General features: G+C 44.4%; 1 long non-coding RNA gene across 2 annotated transcripts in view; it reads left to right on the top strand.

The window, feature by feature from the left end:
* Positions 1–1089: 1089 nt before the first annotated feature.
* Positions 1090–16570, top strand: part of LOC111937227 (uncharacterized) — an 87483-nt gene continuing 72002 nt past the window's right edge. The window contains exon 1 of one of the 2 annotated variants that reach the window (XR_015277922.1): positions 1090–1249. This is a non-coding gene — a long non-coding RNA (uncharacterized LOC111937227). The remainder of the gene's footprint in view (positions 1250–16570) is intronic. The other variant, XR_002868502.2, reaches the window with a different exon arrangement.

Genomic DNA, 16570 nt, shown 5'->3' with positions numbered 1-16570 from the left:
TTAAAAAGTGGGAATTTGACCTTCCTATAAAGGCCAGTGCTGTGTGTAGCCTGTATTTGAGTGTCTGTGCTTCTTCCTGGCTTGCTTTTCACCAGCAGCATTGTTGAGGAGTTTAAACATCCCCTGCACAATCATTTGTCTCTAGTCCTTGTATTTGCTCTATCACATTTAGCACTAACAGCACATTTTCCACCAAATCACTGCTGTTGGAACAACACATCCTTTCCTAACCTGAAGCTCCAGTCACTGGCTGTGAGCAGTAATTGACTGCAGTGGGGCTTTGATGCTCCTAAGTGTTTAGTCCCTCATGCTGTGCTCTTTGAATCAATAACCTCCTTTGGTCTGTAACCTAATAGAATTGCTTAGTGGATAAAATTTTGCTTGTGTTTCATCCACTTAGCTTGTTTCAGTCTTCTGATAGATTTGCTCCACCAGGAGAGCCAGTGAAAACGATCACGTGCCTGCCATATGCCCCTGACAATAAACATCATCATATTTCCCCCGTGTACTCCAGGACAGAGATAACTCTCAGCCTTGAGAAGAATTGGGATGGATGTGCATAAGACAAGAGTTGGGTGGGAGTCAGCAGCTGCTGCTGGGTGAGTAGAAGCAGGGCAGAGAAGGCTGGAAAGGGGAAAGCTGCTGGGCAAACCTCTGCTCACATTTCCTGCGTGAGCACAGAGCCTGCTGCCATCAGGACAGGACACCCTGTCACCTCTGGGCACAAAGCCAGGGGACTCTCAGCTGGCAGGAACGTGGTGGCAGAGCCCCAGAGCTCCAGGTGGGGCTGAAAGTGTCCAGCTCATGGAACAGAGGCAATGGCCACATGCTATAGGGACAGGAGAGCATACAGATGTGAGGGTACAGGAAACTGAATTTGGAGGAAATGAGAAAACCAGCACAGTTTAGGCCTTGGATCCTCCATGTACAGCCACAAAGGATTCCATTCTGCCAACGTGGGTATTGTTACCTCACCACACGTGTGGATATTTGGCCATGAAGAGGTTAAGCTATCTACGCTCTTTTGTTTTGCCCTGCCTCTCCCTCCCGAGGAAGATTTGTCTATAAAGTTATTTTTAGATGCCTTGTGAGCAAATTTTGTGGGAAGACAGGCAGCCAGCAGCCCCCGGCGAGCTGCTAAGCCCACCCCTCTCAGCTTACAGAGCGCAATTAGCAGATAATCATGCCAAAATCGCAGACTCCAAGCGGCTAATTTTATCGGTGTGCTGACATCGTGAGCTTGTTGAAAGTAAGTTGTGGGTTGTTGGTTAAATGTGTTTCCTAACTTGTTTATGAGCTGGTGTTCCTGTGTTCTGTGCAAAGGCGAGATCAAATGCAGGTCGTGTCATGCAGCAGCCACTGGCGCTTTGTTGGGTTAGATAACACAGGATGTTTCCTAGCATTAAAATTGTATTTTATTGGGATGTGCTTGCTGCTAATGGTGTTTCAAATAATGCTGTCGTGTTTTGCTGCAGGGTTGGTATGGAGGGTGCTGGAGCTTTGATTCAGCAACTCATTCAGGCACGTGCTTTGAGGCATACTTATTCCGCTAACCTGTAATTATATATCTATAAATGTATATATAAAAAACTGGAGGTGCCTGTTGGGATTGGGCTGTAATTTCCCATGATCTAAATGGAAATTAAGCATGTATTTTTAAGCTACATTTATACTTAGGAGTTTTGCTAATTTAGGGCCTTAGTAACTCCTGACATTTTTTTAGCAAAGAAAAATATTAAGTGTGAGATGGTTGGGCTGAACAGCTTTCAGGACCTGCATACCTCCTTAGTGATATGGTAAAATAAAGATACTTCTTAATAGAAAACATAGTCATCCTTCTGGGTACAAGAAATCTAAGACAGGTAGATATAATAAAAGCCATCACTATTTCCTCCTGATAATAGAAAGATTAAGTTGGCCAAGGTTACAGGGTCAAAAATAGGCTCATAACAGGAATCTATGGGACCTGAAGAATGTGGGGAAAGAGCCTGACCTCCTGCTGACTGATTTCTTGGAAAATCTGACTCTGAGAGAGGTACCAGGCTTGCAGCAGGCAAAGGTGGGCTGGGCTGGCCCAGAGGTCAGAGAACATTTGGGTTCCCTTGGTTCACAGAAATCCCTTTTGCAGGGTTCCTCTTCTGTGGACAGATAAAGGTTTGGGATCAATCCTGTGCTGGCCAGGGGAAAGGTGGGGAGCTTGTGAGGTCTTTTCCATTTCCAGATTCGTCTCTGATTTTGCAGCAGATTCTTAATGAATTATCATCCTCCAAAAAATGCCTCTGAGCTCCTGCCTGAGTCTCTTCCCTGCAGCATTTTGGATCTGGCCGTATAGAAGTGAATGTCAGGTGCAGGAATCACTCTCCCTCAGGTGAGCACTTAGTGTTTTGTAGGAAAGAATAGACTTTTGTAACCTGTTTGAATTTTCTGAACACTTACCATGAGAAAAAGTGTCTGTAGTTGAATTGAACACACCTTGAGTGTTTACTGCAATATTTATCCAAGTTCATGCAGCTGGGAAATCTTGCATACAGTCTCACCTGAGAGTCCTGTTCTTTGTGATTTTATCTTCTGCTTCCAGGCTAAGTAAGAAAAGCAGTGGGGAAAGCAATATCTCAGGGTGAAGTAATAATCTGCTGACAGGCTGGAAAATATATATTTGTTTAGCATATAAACTTGGTTCCTTTTTTCCCTGATCATGATGGAGGCTGCCTGCATAGAGGGAATATCTCTGGTGATAGAGAGCCAAATGCACTGGGCTCTGGGCGTATTCAAGCACTCTGTCTGCCTGTCCTATGGCAGATTAATTCAGTGGCAGAATATGGTACCATTGCCTCAATCAGGCAAGTTCCATTCTGCAGGAAGCAGAGCCCATCCCAACAGCTGCCTCGTGAACAGCACAGAGGAAACATCTCCCACGCAGGAGTTGTGGTGGTGGCTCCAGAAATGAGATTGTGACTCCAGTTCCATCACAAGTCCCCACTTTCCCAAACAAAAGTTCACCCAGCAGCAGGGTGACTGTGCCAAGCTTTCAAATTCAGGCAGCCTGGATGCAGGAGTCGTGTCTGGCTCTCACTCCACGCTTGCTTTTGTTGTCTAAAAGTTGTTAGTGGTTCTTTAGAGAGAGAAAACATCACCATTTGCAGAGGGACAGCTGCCAAGGAGTGCCTGTCCCATCGCATCGCTGATGAAGGCATTCAATGTTTCTTTGAACTTGTGGATTATTTTTGCCAGTTGCTTGTCAAAAACTTGCTCCATGGGAGAGGAAGGAGGGAGGTGGGAGAAGGAAAACCCTTCAACACTCTTGCAGGATGAGTTAATTTCCAGAGCTGCTGGGGATGGAAGAGAGCAGCTAGTGATAGGCACATAGCAATAGGAAAAGGGGGAACAGTTTTAAATGAAAAAAGGAGAGATTTGGATTAGATGCTAGACAGAAATCCTTCCCTGTGAGGGTGGGGCTGCCCCTGGATCCCTGGAAGTGTCCAAGGCCAGGCTGGACAGAGCTTGGAGCAGCCTGGGATAGTGGGAGGTGTTGGGGTGGAATGAGCTGATCTTCCAACTCAAACCATTCTGGGGTTCTGGGTTCATTTCCACTGCAGTCACAATAGAGAAGGTTGTTTCAGTTGTGATCCAGCCCCCAGTGGAGCTGCAGTTTCATGTTTCCATCACTCTGTGCAGTTTCAGCCACTCCACGTGTCCAGATCTCTCCCATTCCAAGGTGGATGCCACGGGGGTCTGTGACACCCTCAGCTCCCAGGGTGTCAATGCCATCCTTTGAGCTGAGCTCTTCCAGAAAAACATTTCAGTGGAGAAAAGAGTGAATTCTGATAAAATCAGGATTCATTCAAGATTTTCTTATCAGATCTATGTATTTCCCAGCTTTCTCAAGAATCACTAATTACAAAAAAAACAATTTCATTCACCATTTTTACTTGGCTTCCAAGTCAGTTCTGAAGACAGACAGAAAAGTTACTGCTGGTAGTTCAGATCCTGCCAAAAACCTCATGAGAATCAGCTACTGAGGTTTCTGTGTTTAAGCACTGACAGATGGAAATGGTATCTGATGCTTTAGTGCTCCTGAACTGAGCTCTCAAAGGCGCTGACAAGGTCCAATGGCTGGAAACTGAAGCCAGAAAAATTCGAATTGGAAATAAGGCACAAATTTTTAACAGTGAGGGTAATTAAACTCTGGAACAGTTTATCAGGGTATGTGAGGGATTCTCCATGGTTTGATCTCTTCAAATCAAGAATGCATGTCTTCCTCAGAAATACTCCAGAGCTCAAACAGAAGTTAAGGGGCTCAATACAGATTTTTTTAAATGTAATTGCATGACCTGGATGATGCAGGAGGTCAGGCTACCACATCTGAAGAGATAAGAATCTGTGAATCTAAACCCAAACAAGTCCCTTGATTCCAAGCCCTGCATTTAAACTTAATGTGGACCTAAATTCCTTCCCTGCTTCATTCTGTCTGCTTGGAAAAGCAAGAAGGGCTTTCTTAGGCAGTAGTTTGAGGAGTTTAATGCAGTCTTTTCATCTGTGAGGATTTTGGCCAAGATGCTGAGGAGCTTGAGCTTTCCCTTTGGGCTCTACAGAACGGCCCTTTCCCATCCCAGGTGGTTCTCTGTGGATAACTAGAGCTGGCCCTGTGGTCAGAAGCATCTTGGGGAGCCAGGTATTCACTCCCCACTTCCCCCTGGTTCCAGGAACACCCTTTGTCACTGCAAGGGTGGCCATGACAAACCTTTTAGGTCCCCAGACTTCAGGGCCAAGGGATGGTGAGAAGATAATTAGGAGTGGGAACCATGGTCGGCACCAGAAAAAGAATAATTTAATAAGGAATAAAAGAAAATAAGGATGATGCCCAAAAAGTGAACAAAGTAACCCAGGGAACTCTGGGGGTGGGAGGGGGGGCAACCAGCCAAAGACAGGAACAAAGGAGGGTACAACAATATATAACCTTAGGGGAGGAACATTCTGGAAACAAAACACAAATAACCAGTAGGAGAACAGAACTTGAAACATTTAACATAACAACCTCAAAGGCTCCTGGGAGGAGAACTTGGGCTCATCCTGGCTTGAACAAATATTTCCCAGGGCTTAAAACTTAGGCTCAGTTTATCAGGGGTGAAATCCAGCTGACCCTGTGCCTTAGCCAGGCTGACTCCCACAGTCCTTCTCCTCTGCTCGTTGTTTTGGGAATTCTGCTCACCTCCAGAGTTAAATTTATCTCGGTGCCACACAGCCCTTACGCTCTCCAGAGTTAATTAGCGGTGCTGTGAAAGCTGAATCATGAAGTGAATCATTAAAAATGGCACACAGGTTAGGAAAAAAGTCAGGCCAGCAGTGTTCCAGGCACCTCCTTTTTCCTGAGGCTCCACACGCTGTTTCCCCAGCTTGGCTTTTATGTGGCACGTTGTAAGGACTGGCGTCGCAGCCACGGGGACTGGACACAGCTGCCAACAAAAACTGGCAAAACAGAAGGTGGAAGAGCTCTGTTAATTGGCTCCAAGCACCAGTTTCTCTAGAGGGGCTTTTCTTACCGGAGAGAAATGGTTCAGCAGTGCAGGAGCAGGTCACACCTGCAGAGCAAATGGCTTTCCTCAGTCTGAAGACATCTACAGACCAGGGTAATAATACAGCAGAAATATCTGAGTTTGATTTTTAAGGGACTTCTGAGAATGCAAAGGAATTGCCCTTTATTAGAAAGGCCAGACCAGAGTCTCTCTTGGTGCATATCGAGTACAGAACACGGATCTTTCACAAGGATCCTTTGCTGGAGAGGGGAGGAGGGAAGTGAGTGAAGAAGAGGAGGAGGCAGCGAGGGAATTTAACCCTTAAGGACTTTCCTCAACAACCTTGGTTTGCAAAGAAATCTTTGTCATGGAAGCATCATGAGGGAGGGTTTGCTGTGTGCACAGAGAGCAGCTGGTGCTTGTGGGACATCTGGTTGTGTCTGTCCTGTTCCACTGTGTTAAAGCAGATCATCCTGTGTATGCTGGGTTGGGGGAGGAATACAAAGTGAACTCTTTGTTCTCTCTGGGCTCAGCCATGTGAACCTGAGCCACCTTAATGGCTTTTTGTTGTGTATCCTCTTAGTGAAGTGCTCAGAAGCACCTTGGATTTGGGGCAGCATCTGACAGAAGGCTGACAGAACATTTGGATCTTCACGAGAATCACGGAACTGTTGAGGTTGGAAAAGACCTCTAAGATCATCTAGTCCAACTGTGGTTCTATGGGTCCTCATTTTTTTGTTGGATGGTGTCATTGCAGGACAAGAGATTTGGGGCTGGTGAGGCCAGTGTCTTCTGTGCCATGAACAAGGCAGAAGCTCCAGCTGTGGGACAACCTGCCCCAGTGTTCTCCTGACCTCCCTAGCTGGGAACTGGCTCAGTTTGTGTGATGCTGGGAGACACTCAGTGAGTGCAGACATGAAGTTACAGGTTTTGGATCTTTGGACATTGTGCATGTCCAGGACTGTCTGTGGGTTCATTCTCAAGGAGCTTTGCTGCTTCTCTGCGACCCAGCACACTTTATATCAGGATCTCGTGGTCATCATGTCCTGGGGTATTTTTGTGGGGGGAAACCTGGCAGATGTGGGGGTCAGGGAGGCTTTGGAGCATTCATGTGCTTTGGGAACCAGAGCTTTGGGAATGGCTCTGCCTGCTGCACATGTGGTTGTTCTGAAGCCTTGGATTTTCTGCACTTCCCTTGTTCCTGGTCCTTTGTTTTACGGGAGATGGGTTGGGTGGAGCAGCAGCACAGCACAATGATGATGTAATGGGCTTTTACATCACTGCATTATGATGTAATGTGTGTCACTACCCAGAACTTGTGCAGCCACGGGTCCGAGCTTAGCTGGGAAGAGCTGAGCGCAGCAATGCTGGTTTTTAATTCTAGAAGATGCCTTGAAGCTTTTGGCTGGGCAAAATCCTGTCCCAGGGTCCTGCTGCTAATGGTGCAGGGGCACCCAGTGTGTGCCATGGCCACCGCAAGAGGAACCCATCCTGATGGGTCATTCCTTGGCTCTGTCCCTGCCAGGCTGTCACCTCCTCTGTGCCTCTACATCCCAGGAGAGTGGCCAGCACATTGTCTTGCACCTTTGCTGCTTTTACTGACCTGAATCTGTGACCTGCACACAGGAGACAAAAAACTTTCATTTCCTCTTTTGTCACCCATATCTTTATTTTCCTTCAGCCCGTACATCCATTATCAGCTTTGTGAAATTTCTTACTGCTGTCTTCTATTCATTGCCATTACCATTTCTGCTTTTCTATGGAGAAGAATTTCCCATTTATTTTCTACTTCATGATTTGGCTTTTGCTTGTCCTCCAAGCCAGAGCAGCTTTTTGCCAGCTCAGCCTTCTTTCTTTTCCATGGGATTGTGGCTCCTCTGTGTAGGGAGGAAAATGATCTTGAACAGTTCCCAATTATCAGTCACATATTCCCCCTCAAATTCTTTCTTTCAGTTGTTTTGCTTTGTAATTATTTTCAGCTTTGTTAAGCTGGCATTGAAAATCATCAAGTAGATACATTACTCATTTGGACTTTATTCTATTTGCACATAACAAATGTAATCAAATCAGTCTCTTGTACCTAAGCTGCTGCTATATTTTTACATTCTGTCATCAGTTCCCCTTGATCTGCAAAAATGAGGTCTAATATAGAATTTCTTCTATGTTAGATGCAATTGTTTTTGTGTCTGGATATTTTCAAGTATAATTTTAGGAATTCCGAGCACATTTTTAGTATTTGCAGCACAAGACTCCAACATATGGCTTTCAAAATGAAATCCCCATAGAAATGCAGCTCTCTTTCTTGAGTGGAATAACTATGTTTACAATAGCTCAGTGCCACATGAAAATGATAGTGTTGTTAGTAATATTGAACAGAATTTTGAAGAGTTCAATAAATATTTCTATTCCTTTCAAGGGAAAAAGGGAGACTGTGTGATCATGTCCTTTAACAATAAAATACCTTTTATACTGAATGAGGATTGTATAGCAGCTCTTAATTAGAGATAATAAATACCAGCAAGTTACATCTGTGTGGAAGAACTTTAGCTGTGTGCCATTATTTTTTAAGGGATAAACAAGGTGGCTCACAGAACTACGGATTTTTCTGCCTGACATTAATCCTAGGCAAAATAATGGAATTGCTGATAGGGCATGTAATTAGTAAAGAATTAAAGGGATTAATGCAAGTAGTGTCAATCAACATGGGCTTATAGAATATAGTTCTTGTCTAATTAGATTTTTTTTTTTTCTGGGAAGATTACAAATTGTGTTGATAAATGTAATAGTATTGATATGATGAACCTCTGGGAAGGCCTGGGGATCCTGATCTGATCCCATGGCTGACCCTGCAGGTTGGAGGGAGTGACCTCCTGAGGCCTTTTCCAACCTGGAACACCCAGTGGTCCCTTGCAAATATTGCATTTGGATACAAATAACTCCTTATACAAGACTGGGGTGATAGAAAACCATTTAGGCACCACTGAAATAGATAAGAAACTGCTGTGCTCTCCAGTTTTAAATGGAAATTCATCAGTGAATGGACATGCTTCTAATGGAGTCCTGGGGGTTATCACAGATCTACCTCTGTGGTAATCTGAAGATCACTGAAATAAAAGACAGATCACCAGGGCAGAATGATTCAGGTCCCATTAGTAACCTAAATGAAAACAAGCAACAGGTTTTAATAGGACCCATGCAGAGCTGAGCCATGGCCAGGGAACTGGCACTGAAAAAAATGTGTGGAGCTGTGGGACCATCAGCAAGCACAGACCCCTGTGTGAGAGTGTGACAGAGAAGAAAAATGTCATATTTGGGGGTATAAAATAGGAATATCAGAGACAAAGAGGAAGGGACTCCTCCTGCAGTTTGCAGTGGTGACTTTGGCAGTTGAAGGAAAATGTTGTCATCAACAGTTGGAGAGAATTGAGAAAAAGAGCTCGTGAAATGGTTGGAAAGCACATCCAGCCACTGGGGACTGGAGGAGACACTCTGCATCATCTGAAAGAGAGGAAGGTGATGGAGAGTTTTGATCACTCTGATGGGCAGAAACATAAATACAGTGAAAAATCTGAGTTCAGTCCAGCAAATAAAGGCAATAAAACCCAGCAGAGAGAAACCAAAGGTAGAGGAACTCAGACTAGACATAAACCACACTCAGCAGTGAGAGCAATTAACTACTCACAACAGCACACTGAGAAATACGAAGCTCTCTGTTTCATTGGAAATTTTTACATGGTTTTTCTTTTCCTAGTATTTCTGCTCTAGTTTTAGAATCAGTTCTGGGAAGTCTTGTGACCTGTGTTATCCCAGGGGTCAGAAGTCAAAATCACAGTGGTCTCATCTGGTTTTGTCATCGATTACTCCAAGGGCCTCTGACACGATGTGAGCTCCCAGCTCAGCTGCCTGTGTCCAGCACAACAGGAGGGCTCACAAAAACAGGCTGATCTAGGAGCAGTTCAGGGGTTTTATTTGTTTCTTACCAGCTTAGATGGAGATTTTAAGGAAAAAAAAACCAACAATGAACCCAGGACTGAATTTTCTGAAAACCTTGTTATTTACTAAAGCACAGATACAGACTAATTAAGAATTAATCTGGATACAGATTAATTCACTCAGCATCTTATTGATTCCTCCCCTCTTTGGAGACAAGAGGCACATCCACACACAAAGACAGGCTCCACTCCCTCACCAGGAGGTACTGATGCTTTCCACTGCCTAAGGAGATACCCAGGACTAAATGTGATGTTCAGAAGGTGAAGTGAGGAGAGATGAATGCCCCCTGAGCCTGGTGGCTGCAGCCCACTGGTCCTCTAATTGATTTTATTCTCATGTGGCTGTTAATTCATGTTCTGATTCAGCTCTGAAAGTGCCCAAATGTTTTTAAACTCCTGAGTATTTTTGAGAATTCACCTAGACATTTGGAAACAGTAGGGAAAAATGAATAGCAGCATGTGAATGAATGTGATTAATGGGTCATGGTTATTCCCAGATCTTTCTTTTTATAATATAATTACTTCACTACAACCTAGCCATGTCACAGAACTTCTATAAACAAGTGCTGATTTCTGGCTGCTTGGACTCTTTAAAGTCCAGATCTTGGAGAGGAAAAGAAATTTGGAGAAAAATAGCAATTAGAGTTAAATGGTAAAATGGAGAGTTAATGTGTAGTGAGTAAAAGTCCTTTTAGTGGAAAATGTTTTTTGTGTTAACTTTTGTAAGAAAACAGTTTTCCATACTTGTCAGGCTTGACAGTTAAAGTTAATGGTGTTAAAAAACAGAGTACTGAAAAATGTTCCCTTCAGTGTGAAAGATTTATTCAATGAGAGTTTGCTTAAAAAGTTGTTTTGGCTAAGGGTACTGGCTTTTGCCTAATGCTTGGAACAAAGATCCTTGCTGTGTTACCGGGGTGGGGACAGCCCCAAATTTATGATTTCCCAATTAAGATGACATGACCTATTTTGTTGTATTGTTGACCCCTTTGTGAATAGTATGCCACTCTTTAAATTTTTATTATTTTTTTTTTCCACTTCAGAAAAACCACATCAAGCAAATGCTGATCTCACTCTGCCTGTAGTAAAGCTTGGGACATGCTGGGATGCTCAGAGACAGAATTTGTGAGTTAATTTGCACTGAGAGCAGACTGAAAAGTGAGTTGAACTGTTTCTACTCGTTTCATGCTATTTGGGAAGGAAGTTAGAGCCTGAAATTTTGTCGTGTCATATTTGTGTGGCCAAAAAAAGGCTGTGCAGTAGCAGAGCTGTCTGTGCCTGGCTGTGGTGGAGGCAGGGGTTTGTAAAGGAGCTGAGTGGCAGCAGAAGCACGGCTGCCTGCTCTGGGGACATTTACTCAGCCATTCCTGGGAACACACTGGGGAGGGGAGGGTTTTTCACAGCTGCCCATCAGTCCTACAGACATGGAACTGCTTGACCTGACAACCTGCTTACTCCTTACTCACCCCTTCTAAAAACTTCTAAAAATTATGCCTCTGATCCATAGTGGGTAGAGGTTGAGGGCTTTGTATATTGAAGCATCCTCTGGATTTCCATCTACTTGTGGCACTGATAAATCAGGTCTGTTGTTGCAATAATAAGCAGACTGGACTCAGTTGCTTATGCAGAAAAAGCTAATTTTTAATGTTACAGTCCACATTTATACACTTTGCAAGACTTTGTGTGTAATTCTAATTGGTTCATGACTTTCTTGCTACTCAATTTAATGGTGGGGAAATGACATTTTACATGTCTATCAAAGCTCTCTTTTTCTGGGTAGTTTATATATTTTGTGTATTGATTTTTATGGGATAGATTCCTTGTTTCTGTAAGTGCAGATGGTTCTCTTACCAGAAGAGGTTGTTGTGCTAACTGCTTCTCATTCTTCTGATTTTTTTCTGATGGGAACTTACAAGCTAGCTGCTAGTTTAGCTGGAGTAGCAGAGCCTAAACCATATTTTATAAGGCCTTTTATTTTTATAATATCTCTACCTGTACGTAACAATCTCCCACTTCACTGTGGTTTCCCTGAATTAGGCTGTGGGGACATGAATATGGGATTTTTTCTGACTTTTTTTCTTTCTTCCAAAGCAAAGGCACATGAATAGGCTTTTGAAATCTGTCTGCCCATTGTCCCCCTTTTCAGCCCTTTAATTCAGTGCTACTTTTTTATTATTTGGACCTCTCAAAGTATCTGAATTTTACCTGTTAAAGAACCTTGTAAATATGGATCACCATAGGTTGGCAGAGGTCCACTGGCCTCCAAGAAAAGCTGGTTGACATCATTTGGGAAATTATTCTGGTGTTAAGAATAAATTCATCAAGACAGCCCAGAGAGGCAGAGATTAAAATTAATAGAGTTAAAGCTCTGGTTTAGAGCCCACCCTTGTCAGAAATGATATTTTCCTGAGTTAATACTGAGCAAGACTGTGTTGCATGGCTTTTTCAGAAGAAAACCATAAATATCTTGAGGCTTCCCTGCTCCCTGGGCACAGGGATGTGCAGGTTCTGTGTTTAATGTACAGTTTTGGAACTTCTGCTCTGTCCAACCCTCCCATTTGCTTTATCCTGTTTGGATTCCTGGCTGCAAAGAGGAAACAGAATATGGATCCTTCAGCGTAAACATCTGAGAATACAACTTGTGCTTGGTTTAAAGCTTTCCTGGTGATGTTTTATTCCATCAGTAAATTAGACTCTGAATGACACCCCTGTGGCCCCAGTGATGTGGGGGGCTGAGGGACAGCAGTACCTGGAAGCTTTTGGATTTGTGGGGTTTCAGCTCCTGCAGTGAAAGGTTTGCAAGGCAGAGCTGGAGCCTCTCACCTGTGGATGTTAAATGCAAAAAGAAGGGAATAGAGCCTGTGTGAAACTGAGTCACAGGCTTCTCATTCTGGCCTGAGAAAACATGAGGAAGAATCCAAACAGTCCTTGGTAAAGGACAACAATCTTTGCAGGTGGTGTTTAGGGGAACAGTCAAGGGCTGATGTTCCACTTAACCAGTGCTGGTGATGTGTTGCTTTAATGACCAATGAGAGTTTTACCTCTTGGACTTTCTCAAACGTGTCTATAAAAGATCAAGAATAATAAACTTCACTCTCCTGTTCAACACACAAGAGAGTCTGTGTCGTTCTCTCCGTTCCCAGTGGAGCGACACTCGCCCTCCTCCAGCTGCTCCCCACGGGGGGCACCACGATGATCTGGCTCAGAGGGGTTCTGGGATCAGCACTGATCACACCTAGGGAAGGATGCTGGTTATGTTCCATCTGTCCAGGAGGGGCTCTCTTAATGTTACAGCAGAGTCAGATCCCCCTCACCCTGTAGGTGGATGTGTTTATCCTGGAGAAAATTCCACATTCCTCACTTTGTGAGTTCTGAGAACCAGTGCAGGGGGCTGTGGAGAGCAAGGAGGTGGCAAGATCCACATGGATAAAGTCATTAAACTACTCCTCTGACATATATTTCTTGAGGAGTGTTGGAAGATTTTCAGATTGACAAGGATTTGAGCAAAAACGTTCACCATGTGGTTCCCAGAACGGTTCCTAAATCCAGCTTTAGGTCCTGTCATAAAAGAAGACTGATTTCCACTGGCACAGAAGAGCTGCATCTCTGAGTTGTGAGTGCTGCTGAATGCCCAGAGATGGAGTAAGAGCCCAGCTTTCTGCTCCTACAACTGAAGCACCAGGTGACTTTTTTTTCCTGCAAACTACTTTGCTCATGGATGTTTTCATGGGGTATGAAAGCATTCTGTGAAGATTGGTTCCAAGTTACCCTCCTACTTTACCCTCTGTGCCAGCAGCCCTTAGGACAAGTAAAACTGACCCCCAAATGAGCTGAGCTCCTTGCTGAGGCAGAGTTTTCAGTTTAGCTCAGTTTATGAATGTGGATTTGAGCTGATCATAGTTGTACATGGCTGGGTTCAGAGCCATCTGCCTGGTGATGGGATTCCACGTGCTGCCCCTTCAGCCAGACTTCAGATGGTCCCTCTGGCAGGAGAAGGCTGGGCTCTCAGTTACATGGTGGCAATAAATGGATTTTTAAATGGAAGGAAATTACATTGTTATCTATTTGGAAGCAATGTTGCAGCACTTTGTGTGGAAAGGAAAAACATGTCCAATCTGTTTAGCTTTATTATTATTATTATAACCCATCATCTTCTCTTGAAAGTAGAGGTGGCCTTCAAAAGACTCCAAACTGCAAGGAATTTAGTTTTTTTTCCCCCCAGAAATATGTTTGCTTTTAATGACATTTTCATCTATAAAAGCTAAAAATAACATTCCTTATTAAATTCAAGGCACTCTGGGACAGTTTGCTCTTTTTCTGGCTGAGAAGGTAAAATTTTCCTCCGAGAGGATCACGTTTTCTGTTGGGTTTGGTGTTTGGTCTGCCTGCCAGCTGCAGTTTTGTGTGGCTGTGGAAAATGGAGGGGACTTGTGAAGCATCATTCACAAACCTGGGACTCTGAGGAGCTGCTGTCTCCTTCCTACATGGAGAGAAGTTGTTGCTGTCTCCTCCTTTTATCAGGAGAAGGGGGAACGATGCCAGCACAGCTCAAACAAGCGTTCAATCCAATCACCCTGGGCTGTACCTCCACTTTTCACCCCTTTGGTGTCAGCAGATGTTCCTGGGGTCTAGCATTCTATAGCAAAAGTCACTGAGTTACTCTTTTGGTTTGGGAAGGGAGGGAATGGCTGAAACTACAATAATTTCAAACAATTGTGGCACACCAAACCACGGAGATTCAGTTTAAATCCTCACCTTAGTTCCTACTCAAAGGTCACCTGGGCTCAGGTGGAATCAGAGCAGATTTTCTTTCTCTCACTGAGATGCATTTGAGTTGTTTCCCATTTCTCATCTCTTACTGGTTGAAGACAGTCACAGATGAAGTTCAGGGCAGGTTTCCTGTCTTCTGGAGAACAGTAAAAGGAACTGGAATATTATGCACAAGGGAAATCTCAGCCCTCCTCTTTTTATTCCAACAACTGATGTGGTTTTAGAATCTTAAGGTGTATAATAAGTAATTTAAAGTCAAAAAACTATCATAGTGGGGTGATTTTTGCTATTGGTGAACTCTCCAGTATTTTCTCCATTCCACATGTGAGTTCCTGCCCTGATGAGGAGAGTCCTTCTTAGTGCTCCTCCACAGCACTGACTTTTTTACACGCTGCTCTGTTTTAGGCTGCATGTGGTGATTAGACAGAGAAAAATATAAAAATCAGCAGCAGGAGCAATTTGTGAGGGGTGCCCAGCACATAAGAGTTATTTGGTCATGGTGCTGCAGGACATCTTGGCCTCCATAATTAGGCACTGGTTTCCCAGGAGACCTCGTGGCCCCTTCATGAGCTGCTCAAAGATTGTGCAGGGGCTTGAAATGTTTTTGCAGCTGATCCACACGAAATACCATCAGGTTAAAGGAAAAGAAAAGCCACGTTTGCTGGATTATGGCTTCCAAATCCTTCAACTTCTGGAGAGGGCAGGAAGGGGATTGGAGAGGGAATCACGACTGGAGCAATTAATCTCGCTGTAGCTTGGACAGCCCTCGTCACAGGCTGACAGTGATTCATGAGCAAGGCTTTCATATTTTTCTACTATGTCTTGTGCAGGAGCAAAGTTAGATCTGCCCCAGAGTAAACTGGGATGGTTCCTTGGGAGCTGGTGGTCTTCACCAGCCTTTTTGGGGATGGTTTGTGGCCCCATCATCGCTGGGTGACACAGTACTGGTGCTGTCCTCTGCCTTGCCTGAAATGGAGGTGTTGAGTGTGAGATGTGCAGCCAGATCTGGAGCTGCTCTCACCACCTGCCCATGAAAAGTGACTGTGCTGAGATGGGTGAGGCCCCTCTGTGGCTCCAGCTGGGGATTGGAACAGGTCAAGCCACGGCTGTTCCTGTTCCCTGGGGGCAGAGCCTGAGCCCCAGCTGGCCCCACCCTCCTGGCAGGGAGTTGTGCAGAGCCAGAAAATCCCCCCTGAACCTCCTTTTCTCCAGGCTGAGCCCTTCCAGCTCCCTCAGCTGCTCCTCAGCCCACTCTGCCTGGTGTTGAATGATTTCTTCTGCCAGATGGAGGAGGCTGAGGAAGGAAACTCCTCCTTGCTCCCTCCCACCTGCACAGGCACTTTTGCTGCAGTTCAACTCTGTAAATCAGAATATTTGCTGTACATCTGACCTGTAGCTCACGTTCTCTTCAGCCAACATGCTGCTGGTGAGCCAGCCACGAGCTTTGAGAAGCTTGGAGGTGGTGTTGGTGCTGATCAGTCACATCCTGGATGCCCTTAAGGTTTTTTCTATCCTGAGTGATGGTTCCATAGCTGGGAGCTGCCAAAACTCCCAGGAACCCCACGTGGACATTGGGCATCTGACTTCCTGGTGATTATGTAGCTCAGGCCCCATTTACATGTAATTTGCATGCGTGCAGTAATTTGAGAGGATTTTTTTAAACTGAAAAGACTCAAGTCTCCTTTTTCACCCCATTCAGAGAGAATTTTGCTCATTTGTTCAGTTTGGACAGGGACACGTTTGTCGTGCTGAGATTAAAGACTAGATGTGGGACTGAGGAATGGGTCTGGGTGTGATCCTTTATCCACCTCTAAATTCAGCTGCTTTAGAGCTTTTACCAGTTCAGACCATCACAGCTGCTGGTGGGACAGTCTTTGGTCTAATTTCACCTTTCTCAGCCATTTTGAAACTCGAGATTGCTGAAATGCAAACAGCATCTTTGCCTCCGATCTTCATTTCCTGAAGCTGCCCTTGCCTCTTTCTTTCACCCAAATCCAGACAGAGGCTTCCACGAGCTCTTAAGCAGCCTAAGAACATTTCCCCAGATGATTTTCATTTCCTTCTGCCTTTGCCCTTCTCCAATCCAGCTGGGAGCTGAGGTTTCCAAATACCTTGAAGAAAAGCTCTTCTTGTGGTTTTCCTACAAGCTTCAGGGGAAGTCATATGGAATATTTCTCAAGTCTTGTTTTCTGGGTCTTGCAGCTTTAGACAAACTTATCAAAATGTAGCTGCTGAACTGAATTAGTGAACTACTTGAAGATTTCCTGTCACTAATAATATATTTGTATTATTGGTGAT

Source organism: Cyanistes caeruleus, chromosome 19 (genome assembly GCF_971803275.1).
Source record: "Cyanistes caeruleus chromosome 19, bCyaCae1.hap1.1, whole genome shotgun sequence".
NCBI lineage: Eukaryota > Metazoa > Chordata > Aves > Passeriformes > Paridae > Cyanistes > Cyanistes caeruleus.
Note: the sequence above shows the minus strand (reverse complement) of the source record. Positions and strands in the feature narration are given on the sequence as shown.